This window comes from Musca autumnalis, unplaced genomic scaffold (genome assembly GCF_047663935.1).
Source record: "Musca autumnalis isolate F117 unplaced genomic scaffold, ASM4766393v1 scaffold_1, whole genome shotgun sequence".
In the NCBI taxonomy this organism is placed as follows: domain Eukaryota; kingdom Metazoa; phylum Arthropoda; class Insecta; order Diptera; family Muscidae; genus Musca; species Musca autumnalis.
The window spans coordinates 262,400,576-262,412,982 of NW_027411644.1; the positions used below are offsets into that span (position 1 = coordinate 262,400,576).

General features: G+C 34.1%; 1 protein-coding gene across 3 annotated transcripts in view; it reads right to left on the reverse strand.

Moving 5' to 3' along the window:
* The window catches only part of CDase (neutral ceramidase), a 46,532-nt gene that overhangs the window by 22,720 nt on the left and 11,405 nt on the right, over positions 1–12,407 (reverse strand). The window contains exons 1-2 of one of the 3 annotated variants that reach the window (XM_073961019.1): positions 9,745–10,096; positions 8,949–9,197 (exon numbers count right to left, since the gene is read on the reverse strand). The exons of 1 other annotated variant lie outside the window; for it this stretch is intronic. The gene's annotated coding sequence lies outside the window, so the exon portion shown is untranslated. Of the gene's footprint in view, positions 1–8,948; positions 9,198–9,744; positions 10,097–12,407 lie in introns of those variants that run through there. One more of the 3 variants, XM_073961020.1, reaches the window with a different exon arrangement.

Here is a 12,407-nt window from a genome sequence, read left to right on the forward strand (position 1 = left end):
TTAATCTAAAATGGTTCGCACAATGAACCTCAAAAAGAGTAAACGATTTGGTCCAAACATTGCGCAGCGTAATATTTTTTCGAATATGGACTTATTAATCCACTTCTTCGGTTACCTCAAACAGAAAATTTCATAACTTTTCGAAAAGTGTCCATTTCGAACAACATCTTGGAGTTCTTCCTCACAAAAGTTCACAATTTTCCATTAAGGACAGCCCAACCTTTGCCTTTCGTAACATCTTGTCTAAACTTAGAACAAATTCGAGGATGGATCGAATGGAGCAATCGATCTCAAAAATTATCCAGTCCATGCACTAAAATAATGTGTGAATATGGACTATATCGGCCCACCACACCTTCGGTACGTTCGACACAAACTTTCAAAATTTTTAGTGCAAAATTGCAGTTTAGACCGGCTCTCTGATCCTTTTGTAATTTGTACAGCAGGCAGTGCTCGCTGCTCCTATTGTTTTTTTACAACTACGGCCACCTAAGTATGCAATAAATTAGGTGAACCAGTAACTACAACAACAACAATATTTTGATTTAAAGTTCTTCAAACTGTCAACATTTTTGTTTACTTTTTCATACGATTAAATCACGACAAGTTCAACTTTGGAAGCCTTCAAGACTCCTTAAAAATCTATGAATAGAACACATTTTCTTCTCATAAAATATGTTTCCATTTATACACATTAATAATCTCCATCATAAATCAAGGTAAAGTTCACTTTTATTTGCCTACAAATCACACTCAGCATCCACCCATCATCATCTAAAATAATCTATATTTTCAATTCTACTGCACCGTCAGCCAGCCAACGTATTTCCTCCTCTCCTGCTAATTTTTTTATATAATCCAAGATTGAATTGAATCGAATCAATTGAAATGAAATTGTAGCTAAAGAAATGACAGTAGGCATATACCTATATAAAGAAATTCTCAATTAGATATGTTACGAATATTCCACGTTTTTCTTTGGGGATTGTCAGTACTTGGTGACTGATAATACAATTGAAGATCACAAAGAAAAAAATAATATGAAAGGCATTCAAATAGGAGAGCGGGCATTCACATTCTATAGTATATGTGACGTAATACACATATTAAGATGTTGTTTGCACACCATATTCTGTACAGGGAGGGGAAAGGCATAACGGACTTTATTTATACAGTCCGTTGTATCTTCTTAGGATCCTCGATTGTCTGTTCTCCAGCAGTGTTGTTGTAAGTGCCAATTCACTTGGTTTTATTTGAGTTTTTTCTAGTTCCACCTTGTTGGTGCTATTTAAGAGGGCTTGAGCAAACAAACAGATGTCAACTGTGCTATCGATGTCGCATCGGATACCATATGTCGCATCAACATTTGTATGCTGCAGAAAGCAGTCCAAAAGGAGTAAAAACAATGTCGGTGACGAGACACACGTTTTACGCCAGAGCAGGTTCATTCTCATGTACTTTATAACGAACTCTGCTTTTTAGACAATTGTATAAATCACGAGACAGGTGTATTATTTTTTAGGGGAATTCCTTTAATATTCAACGCACAATGATCTTCCTTGAATGAATCCTGTTTTTTCTTTACGAATAATGGGGATATTTACTGTGGAATGATGGTTGACAAAAGGCCATTTATTGCATATTCTAGGGCATCTGGGATGGTATCATGCTCCCAGTGTTCTCTTATTATAGGAGTAAGGGTTTTTGTTGCCAGGATATGTGGAAGCGTTTGACTGTTGAGTTCAAAGAACAACTTCGCCATATACATATTTCAGTTGAAGTGTATAGTTGTAAATAACCTTTTTCCAATGCTAAGATATAGTTATGTTGGTTATCTGGTAACTTGAGGATACCTTCGATGAAAAGTCTATAAAATTCCTCTACGTCATCAACTATATGTATATTGATGATTTCCACATACTTGTGACTCATAGCTCTGTTTGGAATGACGTTGGATGTGTTTAGGGCTTATAAAACATGTTATCGTTTGTCGTTAATCGACACCCTTTTTGAAAGGCCATGACTTCTGACAGTTTGATGCAAGGCATCTTTATACAAGGTAGAAGTGACAATCAGCTGTATTCTTACTTTTTTTGTAAATTTATGATCTGTTCCAGTACTGCAAGAATCTACTAATTTTTACAACTTTTTTCGATAACATAAAGGGAAAAAATGTTATCGTAGTAAAAAGTAGTAGCTTCTTGCAGGGTCTGGAGCAGAGCATTAGTTTTTAAAATGTAATAGGGTCTACTCATGAAATTTGAAAGAAACTTCGAAATTTGCTACCATAAAATACTGCTTTTCATCCTAAACGTGTAATAAAAATTACCTACGAGAGTTCTGAATGCTTTACATTTACATTTTGATTCAAATTTCAAATTATTAGAGGATTTTCAAAATGTATTTATGTTTTTCCTAAACCAATTTTTGGAACGACCCCATTATTCAATATTTTCTTTGACAATTAATTTTCGATAACAACAATGTTGTTTTTTGGTCTGTTCCAGTACTGCAAGAAACTACTAATTTTTACTATTTTTTCGATAACATAAAGGAAAAAATGTTATCGTAGTAAAAAATAGTAGCTTCTTGCAGGTTCTGGAACAGAGCATTTGTAAATTTGTTAGTTGTTGTAATTCATGCATTTACCTTATATAAATATGCCTTGGTTTGATGTATTTTCATTACCTATTTGTCACTATAAAGATCAAGTTCATCTATCATTTGCTACAATTTATGTGGATTATCAGCCACAATCATTATATCGTCAGCATACTTCAGCAATCCTATATTTATTTCATCAATATATGGACCACCACCAGAGAACCGTGCAGCCAGCCTTGCTTTTAGCCAGATTTTGTTTCAGAATAAACAGAAAGCTTTTGTCCTGTCCAAAATGCCGAAAAAATATTCAGGTAAACTATTTCTATGAAATACAGCATTTTGTTAGATAGTCCAGCATCATGTAGTTTGTAAATAAGAAGACTCTGAGCATCTCTATCAAAGGCAGAGTTCGAAAATAAACAGTACACTAACATAGTGTACCGCTCCGAGTACAGTATCACTAAAATATTTTTAGCGTTAGTGTTCCGGAACACAAACACTAAAAAATATTTTAGTGATACTGTTCCGGAGCACAACGATAAACGTAGTGTACCACATTTTGGTACACTAAAAACGTTGGGTACCGCAGTCGGAACACTAAAAATCGTAGTGCTCCGCAGCCGGAGCACTAAAAATCGTAGTGTACCACATGTCGGAACACTAAAAAATAACGTAATGATAATGTACCACACACGAGTTTATTATGATTTGGGAGGAAAATTCAATATTTATAATTTTTGAGATAAGTACAAATTAAGACATAAAAACACAGATACACCTGTTAAATCCATGTATGTATACATATTAATTAATAACGTTGGGAACTTAAGTAGAAAATATGACAAACTTTAATTCGGTTCTTGTACAATGGCGCACTAAAAATTGTAGTGTTCTGACTGTGGATACATAGAAAATACCACAAAGGAGTTTATTATGATTGGTGAGGAAAATTAAATATTTTATAAATTTTTTTTTAATAAATACAAATTAAGAAATAAACTATAATAGAACACGTGAAAAACGTCTGATTTGAGTTTTGGAGAATGGATCAATAAAAATCGTAGTGTTCGGCTGCGGAGCACTAAAAATCGTAGTGTTCCGACTGGCAGATCACTAAAAATCGTAGTGTTCCGAATGCCGGATCTCTAAAAATCGAAACAATGGAAAAATAAAATCGTAGTGTTCGGCTGCGGATCACTAAAAATCGTAGTGTTCCGACTGCCGGAGCACTAAAAATTTTAGTGTTCCGACAGTCGGAACACTACGATGTTTAATGTTTTGCAGTCGAACACTACGATTTTTAGTGCTCCATTGTCCAAAAACCAAAACAACTACATCCATGTATCATTTTATCTTAATTTTTATTAATCAAATTTAACCAAATATTTCATTTTCCTAAGAAAACATAATTCCTTTGTTATTTTTAGTGTTCCAACACGTTACACTACGATTTTTAGTGATCCGGCAGACGGAACACTAAAATTTTTAGTGTTCCGGCAGTATGAACACTACGATTTTTAGTGCTCCACAGTCGAACACTACGATTTTAAGTGCTCCATTGTCTAAAAATTAAATCAGATGTTTTACGCATTTTCTTCTAATTTTTATTTATTAAATAATAATTTAATAAATAATTTATTAAATAATAAATAAATAAATATTTATTTATTCTAAAAACATAAAATATTTAATAAACACATAATAAACAGACCATTATCTCGTGGAACGCTAAGATTTTTAGTGTTCCGACAGTAGGAACACTACGATTTTTAGTGCTCCCACAGTCGGAACACTACGATTTTTAGTGTTCCGCAGACGAACACTACGATTTTTAGTGCTCCATTGTCCAAAAACCAAACCAAACATATATGGATGTAACATTTTATCTTAATTTTTATTAATCAAATTTAACCAAATATTTCATTTTCCTAAGAAAACATAATACCTTTATTATTTTTTAGTGTTCCAACAAGTGGTGCACTATGATTTTTAGTGATCCGGTAGTCGGAACACTAACATTTTTAGAGCTCCGCAGTCGGAGCACTAAAATTTTTAGTGCTCCGCAGTCGGAGCACTACGATTTTTAGTGCTCCGGCAGTCGGAACACTAAAATTTGTAGTGCTCCGCAGTCGGAACACTACGATTTTTAGTCCTCCGCAGTCGGAGCACTACGATTTTTAGTGCTCCGGCATGCGGTACACTACGATTATCGTTGTGTTCCGGTACAGTATCACTAAAATATTTTTTAGTGTTTGTGTTCCGGAGCGGTACACTATCGTAGTGTACCTATCCACCTTGGTACGGTACAGAACGGTACGGTACGATATTATAGTGTTTATTTTCGAACACTGATCAAAGGCCGTCTTGAAATCGACAAAAACAGGTGTATACTTTCTTGTATTTATTTAACTTCAAACTTACTATTGATATTAAGTTAAATACGTTATCTACCATCGAATACACTTTTTGGAAGCCTCCTTGGTACTCGGCTTTCATTCCCATCAAAGCTTCATTATGCAATTCATAAATGCTATTCCGCTATAGTTGGTAAGATCGTTTGGATTGGGAATATGCATCTTCTAGATAACAATCAAAATCACTGTGTCACAGATGAATTAAAAATTCTATCTATCTATCTATCTATCTATCTTTCCCAGGTGCCTTGTTTTTTTTTATTAGTATAAGAGCATACCTCCTCCATCAGTGAGATGTTTTAAAGCCTATCGTTTTGAATCAAATTTTGCATAGCATTTTTTTTACAGCCGGTTTTAAAATTCTTAAATCAATTATAGTACGTGTAGACTTATAAATCCACTCGATTTCAAATGTCAATTCCATAGTATATACGTCAAATAGTTCTAAATCCACTGGATTTTATTTGACGTATATTGTATGGGATTGACAGTTTAAATCGTAGTATAATTTCTTAGTCTAACAGGCGTTTTAGTACAGCTTTTTTGATGGTTTTCCTCTACAGACGTGAGGTCATATAGTCACTATAAGATACATGTAGAGAAAACTGCATAAAGTGCCAAAGCTGGAAGAATAAGCAAGGCAGTGCCAGGAATGGAAACAAGAAATAGGAAATACCGAAAATATGCCGGAGGAATTTTTATTTAAATTTGGAAAGAACAAGAAATTTACATGGTTGGTGGATTCAGGAGCAACTCGCCATGCTGTAAGCGAATAATAATAATTTGGATGAAAATTGCAAGAGTTGAATTGAGTTGGCAAATGGCGATTGTGTGTCTATTAAAGGCATTGGATCAGGTGAAATAAAGGCAATAGATGAATTTGGCAATGAACATACATTGAAGGTCAAAAAAGTGCTATATGCTCCGTCGCTGGTTGGTAACATACTTTCCGTGAGACAACTTACTAAGGACGGGTATGAAATATCTTTTAAGACAAATAAGTGTTGTATCAATGTTGGAGTTACAAATATCGGATTAGCAAATATTGATGGCGATAGGTAAATTTTGAGTCAACCGGACATGGTGAATGCGGTATTGCAGCACAATGAGATTGTATACACCAATGGCACCGAAAACTAGGCCATCGTAATCCGGAGGCCATAAGGAAAATGTTTAAGTGCAATTTAGCGGAAAATCTCAAATTGGCTGAATGTGGAATCAAAGAAGTATGTGAAACATGTGTGAAGGGCAAGTTAACAAGACTTCCATTCCCAAAAGAGTCGTTATCAAAATCATCAGCTACTTTGGATGTGATGTTCGTGGGCCTATGCAAACAGTCACACCATCTGGAAAGCGGTATGTAGTAACCTTTATTGATGATTATTCTGGGTTTACTGCAATAAGGCTGATATCGCGAAAGTCAGAAGTGGAGCAAACGTTTAAGGATTTTGTGATGTTTTGTAGAACAAATTTCGATCGTAGTCCTAAGAAAATACGTTCAGACAGAAGAGGCCAATATATTGGGAAAAGTTTTCAAGTTTTCTTGAAATCTGAAGGAATAGAACATAAACTTACAGCTCCGTATTCTCCTCAACAAAATGGCAAGGCCAAACGGAAAACAGAACGTTGATGGAAATGGCTAGGTGTCTGTTAATTGAAGCACAATTGACGAATACCTTCTGGGGAGAGGCGATTTCAAAGGCCAATTATATTCAGAATCGGGTTTTCACCAGAACAACGAATTTAACACCATTTGAATTGTGGTATGGTTTAAAGTCTAATTTGGAAAATTTTCATCTCTTTGGTTCAAAGTGTTATTCCCATATCCCAGACGAGAAAAGGCGAAAAGGCCACTGAAATGATTGTAAATCAAAGGCATTTCGATGTTATAATCCCTCAAGTAATAAGGTAACTATTGGTAGAGATGTAATTTTAACAGATATCGTAAAGTTTGAAGCAGACGAAGTATGTATTTGTTTCTTTAAGTTCCAATAAAAAGCAGTTCAATAATCAATTATTGATTGAGGAGGAGAAATCTGATTCAAGTTTCTTGAATGAAAGTGCAATCAATAATTCAAGTGAGAACAGTACACTCTCAGAAACGCCAGAAGGTATCAATAACTGAAGTGCAGACAATACATTCTACGAAACGCCCGTGACACAGCACAATGTGGAGACAGGTGGACATGAAGTAAAGAATTCATCTAGAGTTAATAAAGGAATACCGCCAAGAAGATTAATAGATGAAATATCAAATGTGGAAACAAATGAAAAGGCTATGAGAACGTTATCCAGACCCAACAAAGGTATAGGACCAAAAAGATTTGTTGATGAAATTTGGTCAGTCAACGAGATTAAGGAACCAAAAACATATAAAGAAGACATTGAAAGCGAAGAAAAGGTACAGTGGTTACAAGCTATGCAAGAAGAAATTGGGAAATTAGGCAAGAAGAAATTGGGAACTTGCGACTCTTCCAGAAGGACGATCGGCTATAGGATGTAAATGGATTTACAAATTGAAACAAAATGAAAATGGTGATATCTGTCGTTTCAAAGCTCGGCTAGTGGCTCAAGGTTTCTCCCAAAAGTACGGTGATGATTATGATGAGGTTTTTGCTCCAGTTACGACTCATACTTCCTTCAGAATTTTACTGTCTATCGCAGGGAAGGAAAATCTCATTGTTAATCATTTGGATGTCAAGACAGCTTTCTTAAACGGCAAGCTAACCAAAAAAATATACATGCAACAACCACCTGGATTAACAATTAAAACGAGGAATTGGTATGTTTTCTGAAGAAAAGTATATATGGGTTGAAACAAGCAGCTAGAACTTGGAATTCGGTTTTGCATGAAGTCCTTAAAGAATTGGGTCTTACACAGAGTATGAATGATTTGTGTTTATATTCTGGAATTGTAAAAGGAAAAGTTTGTTACGTACTAGTATACGTAGATGATATTATAGTTGCGTGTAATACTAATGAACAAGTCAAACATGTAACATCATTGTTGCAGAGTCGTTTCCCTATTACAAATATGGGCGAAATAAAACACTATCTAGGAATTGAGGTATCGAAAGATAAATCCGGAAATTTTTAACTTTGTCAGATGAATTATATTGAAAGAGTTGTGGATGAATATGGTCTAAGTAACTCAAAGCCAGCAAGTACCCCAATGGACATAAGTTATGGAAAAGAGGAGGCAATTCAAAGCTTTTAGAAACAAATACTAAATACTGAAAGCTTATAGGGCATCTTTTATACATACATATCTGTTAACACAAGACCAGATATTTCGGCAGCCGTAAGTATATTGGCACAAAAGGTTTCTCAACCTACTTTGGAAGATTGGACCCAATGCAAAGTTTTAAAATATTTGAAAATAACCGCAACTATGAAACTATTACTAAGCAACCAGGAAAAAGAACAAGGTCTCATTGGATACGCGGATGCAAATTGGGCTGAAGAACGAACAGAGAGAAAATCAAATAGCGGAAGAATAGTTTTCTACAATGGTGGTACAATTGGATGGTCATGTCAAAATATCGTTATTTTTTAATTTTTCTACAGAACGAGCATTCTAAAAGACAAATGGAAAAAAATATTAGAATTTCGCTCAAAAAATCTTTAAATATCACAAATATGTAGTGTTTCTAGGTGTACGAATTCGCCATCTATACCTGCGCCATCTATACCTAAATGACAGAATAAATTGAAAATTTGTTTTGATATTTTATAATCTTTCTTCTTCATTGTAATTCCCATCACTTGTTTCATATTTGCATAAAAATGTTTAATAAATAACAATTTTATTCCGTTTTGAGGGGTGTACGAATATGAACTTTGTATACTGTACATTTAATCGTTTTCTCTTGGTACGAAATAATTTCTTACAACTATAAATTCATTTATTATATTAAATTTTTAACTCACATTAATTAGGTATTTCACAACAGTTTTTTTTTATCTTTTTATTTACGATTCGAAATTATTTATTCTTTGAAAATCTTTATTTTATGCGTTTTCCTTTTTATTATATTTAATAAATCCACATCACCATTGAGACTTGAACTTCTCGGCAATAATATTTTTAGTTATCTTATTTATCACCCACTTTTGTTATTGTAATCGTCGTATGAACTATTCGCTAGTTTTCATTGTGTACTTTCCGAATCACAGCCACTATTTGTAGAAATAAATTTATTAAATAAAAAAATGTGGATTTATTTGTAGTTTTATTCAAATCAGAGCGAGAATCTTTGCGACACTTTCGTTGATTCAATTATTTGCACCCACAACAACAACCGAGCGATTTAGAGAGAGAATAGAACATTGAGCCACATTCAGCTGGTCATCAGAATGAATGAAAAGTGATGTCAAACGAACGAACTTTTATCACACGTTATTCATCAATTTATTCAAACATTTACACAAACTGTGCGACATACACAGCAACATAGTGGAAAACGTATATAATTCAAACGCCAATGGGAAGCTGTGGGTGAGGATAGAACATTATTAATCCACCAAACAATTGTTGATGACTTTCTTTTTTTTCTTTCTCTATCACTCTTACTATATAGTGGATTTTCTTTATGTAAAATAAGATAGCACTTTCTTTATTGGTACTCTAAATTAGATTATCATCGGATTTCATAGATCTGTTTTTGTTTTGCTAAATAACTCATCACAAGCTTTTATCAGATATGTAAATTATTCAAATTATCACCTTTGCAAAAAATTATTTACAATTTTTTATTTCAAAGTTACTTAATTTTGATTAAGTTATTTACAAATTAATGTAATTTTGAATTAAATGTTTAAAATTTGGATACACGTTTTTGCACACACTTTAACTTGTATTCATCATTATTACAGTTATTTTTTGTTTTTATTTTTATTATTAATAATTTTGTAATATGACAACCAACAACAACGGTACACAAAGGTGCCAAAATTCAATTTGCGCTTTTCCGTTTTTTATTTAATTTTTTTGTGCGTTTGTTTTTTTTATTCGATCGTTAACTTATTTTACAATGCTTCTGGCAACATCACACCTCCGACACGGTTTTTATGAAACTGACCGCTGCATGTCTTTCCATAATTCCATGGCGCACATTTGGCCGAAGTAATAGCATAATGAGAGACAATGAGTGGTACTCTTGTACGACGATACGATAATTCCATTGTGACAGTGGTTATTCTTTGTTTGGGCAAAATGTCCCAGTAGGAAATTAAACTCACATCCCATGTGATCAATTTTATCATATTAGGTTTGTTCGTTTACTCAACAATTTGTACAAGTCCAGCAACTTCTTGTAATCGACGTAGGCCTTTTGCATTGTAAGTATCCCATACACTGTGGGCATGCACGACAGCATTTTTAATAGTACTGGCAATTTTGAAGTTTTTGTCAATGTACATATGTGTGAGTATTTTAAGCAGGATTGAAATCAAAATAAGTAGTTTTGATTTTGTAAATGAACCTCTTTCAATACGATGAATTTTGTTTATTTTCCAAGTAACCAACAAACAATTTTTGAAAACAACAAATATCCTTTTACGTACTGAACTTTACTGAACATTGTTTCTTCAGTAATGTTTAGCAACATTTCAATTATACAATTGTCAAAACTTTACTGAAGAAAAAATGTTCAGTAAAGTTCAGTACGTAATAAGACAAACCAATTATTTGTGAGGATATTAAAAAAAATGGAAAACTTCAACCCAAAATCGAGTTCTGGAGGAAAATTCATAATTTTTGGAATATGGATTGAAGGAATGCCACACACTATTCAATCACACACGTACACAAGGGTTCATCGGTTGCTGTCCTGCATGCCCATAGTGTATGGCCGGCAGTACTGTAGAGTAAACGAACAGCATCCAGTAACAATTTGTTAGTAACAACAGTAACAACAAATTTTGAGCAAATAATTTTACTCAAAAGTCTTGAAACGACGGACAAAATTTCGATATTAACAACCTTGTGAATCAATTTTATGGTATGTTCCAGAACTGCAAGAATCTACTTAGTTTTGCTATTCTGTACGATAACATAAAGGAAAAATGTTATAGTAGTAAAAATTAGTCCCAATTTACATTAGGCGAGTTTAATTGCGGCAATTGTCAGTTTGATGGAGAGAGAGGTGAGGTATATGGTAACCCTTTGCCTCTCAACACCCTCTCTCACCCACAAACTGACAATTGCCTAATGCTAGGTTTACATTTACGAAATCCACTCGATTTCAACTGTCAATTCCATAGCTCAAACGTCAAATGAAATCACATCTGAAATCCATTGGATTTCATTTGACGTTTAACCAATGGAATTGACAGTTAAAAATCTAATGGATTTCGTAAATGTAAACCAACTCTAACATTACCTTGCTAAAGCTTACTAAATGCTGTCTTTTTACTTTCTTCTCTATTTCGGTGTGAAAGAGAAACATCTTTCTTACTCTCTGAAAAAAATCTTACAAGACATAGCGCCGAAAACATCTGATCGTCATTTTAGTTGTCAACATCTATTAGTGCGGTTACACTAGAGTTTTTTGCCGCGTTAACCCACTTCGAGAGGATTTATTTGACGTTTGTGCTATGGAATTGACATTTGAAATCCATACCCACTGAGTTAATCCGTTTAAGTGTAACCGGGGTATATTATTGTAAATAAAATCACATACAAAAGGTAAACAAACAATTCAAAGTTATGCTTGGTTTACAGTTACGAAATCCACTCGATTTCAACTGTAAATTCCATTGCTTAAGCGTCAAATGAAATCCAATGGATTTCAGATGAATTTTCATTTGGCCTATACACAAAAGAATTGACAGTTGAAATCAAGTGGATTTCGTAAATGTAAACCAAGCATTATGCCTTGTTTTGTTGCAAACAAAATGTGACGTTTGGTATGATTGATTCCGCGTGCCACAAACTTACGCCGAAGTAGCAAAAGGTAATGCAGTGGCGAACTGTGTAATGCATTAATCGTCACCAATAGAAGGTCTGGAAATGGTTTAAAAGTTGTTGGACAACTTATACGGTGCGGGCGTAGAAATAGTCAGCAGTGAGCTTGAGTCAGAATACAAACTTTTCCGTTCTCCGGGAGATAATAAGCAAAATTTCAAATACAAATGAATCAGAATTAAAGCCAGTGAGGAAAGATGAGATCCTTGGCCTGGCCAAAGCGACTGTGCACGTCAAAGGATGGGGCAGCAAACTCGACGCGAAACGCAGGATCGAAGTCTTTGCTAAGTAAGAGCTATTGTTAGTTGTAGGTTTTCACTTCATTGTTTAACAATTTCTGAACAATAAATCTGAGAAAATCTCCTAAGAAGGAAAGTAAACAAATGAAAACTGCGTTAAGTTCGGCCGGGCCGATAATTTTT